The sequence below is a fragment of the Lolium rigidum genome, chromosome 1, assembly GCF_022539505.1.
Source record: "Lolium rigidum isolate FL_2022 chromosome 1, APGP_CSIRO_Lrig_0.1, whole genome shotgun sequence".
NCBI lineage: Eukaryota > Viridiplantae > Streptophyta > Magnoliopsida > Poales > Poaceae > Lolium > Lolium rigidum.
This window is the reverse complement of record NC_061508.1, coordinates 271,688,904-271,690,393: the sequence shown is the minus strand read 5'-3', so window position 1 is coordinate 271,690,393 and position 1,490 is coordinate 271,688,904. Positions and strand designations below refer to the sequence as shown.

The following is a 1,490-nucleotide window of genomic DNA, read 5'->3' as shown; positions in this document are numbered from 1 at the left end:
AGTTGTGATGATAGGACATGTATTTTTGTGTGAGTGTTAGTCTCAGTTAGTACATAGTGGTATTTTGACATGAAAAGTTAGATTGTGATGGTATTTTTGCAACTTTGTTTTATTGAGTGGTATTTTGGAATATTTGGTTTTCACTGGTGGTGTTGTGGCTATTGTCTCCTCTCTCTTATAGCAGCCAACGATTCACCGACGAGAAGGAGATGCCGCCACTCGCATCCAAGCGCCGCAAGGCATCACCTTCCCTGCAGCCCTCGGAGGTTTCTTCCGACTCCGGGAGCTAGTTCGACCTCCACCTGCACGACCACTCCGACCCCGAGGAGGACGACAGCTTCTTCTCCGCAAGGAGCACCGCTAGTGATGACGAAGATGAACAAGATTCCGACGAGGAGGAGGAAAGCCAGGATGAGGAGGAAGATGATGATGGTGAGATGGGGGAGCTTGAGCAGGAGTATCAAGCCCTCTAGGCCAATCAACAGTATGTAATCTCCCCCTTCTACCTGTCCTCTAAATGCCTCACTTCACATGGCTAATTTACTTCAGAATCTTCCATCTGCAGAAGCATTCTTCATACCTTGAAGCAGCACCGAGACGACGACGTTGCAATGGGCCAGGCGGTAAAAAATCAAAAGGTCTTCTTATATCTCCTTATCATGATCCTGTGAAATTGATATCCTCTTTATTCACTGTGTTTAAGCTTTCAAACTATTAACCTTTGCGTCCAATTTCTGTTCAACTGAAGTCCCTATGGGACAGGACCCTGGAGATGAGGTTCTTGCTGCAAAAGGCGTTTTCCACTTCGAACAAGCTTCCCAAGGTCTGGCTTTGTTTGGTCTTGTTTGGTCGATGCACCAAGCATCATTGTCTTAAGTGATGTCACTGTTAAAAAATGCAGGATCATTCAGATGTTTGTATTTGTTGCAATTGTGTTCTTGCAGGATCCCACCAAGTCAAGATTCTGCGGTCACGATCGATAGATAGAGGAAGCATATGTTGAGATGTTGGATTCATCGAAACGGACTCTCGGTTGCATGCTTCGGAGCTGCGGGAGGTTTGGCTACCTGTTTTATTTTATCCGTCGAGCTATAGTTGTCCATACTACGATTCCCAGGCTTTCTTACTTTGTGCTTTCAAAAACTTCCTGTAGGATTTAGTGGAGAGGAACCAGGCTGCAAAGGGTCCAAACGGTACTACTATTGTCCAATCTTTATCATTCTGAAAGATGCCTTTAAACGTTGTTAATCCCGATCAACTTAATGACAGATAAGGTAGCTAACTCGAATGTAGAAAATGACGAGTAGCTGGAAGTGCAGAAAGTGCAGACAAGGTAACCATTTCCAATAATAAAAACTGTGAGAAGGTACTGTGGGATATATTCTTCCATATGCTGCAGTGTCTTGCATAGCAGCAGATCATTTGTTAGTCAGCACTATGCAGTTATGCAGCTGTATGATTACCACATCATTGAATTTGTTGTGCTTTAA

General features: G+C 44.2%; 1 pseudogene; it reads left to right on the top strand.

Moving 5' to 3' along the window:
* The first annotated feature begins 209 nt into the window (after positions 1 to 209).
* LOC124658945 lies at positions 210 to 1,490 on the top strand (annotated as a pseudogene).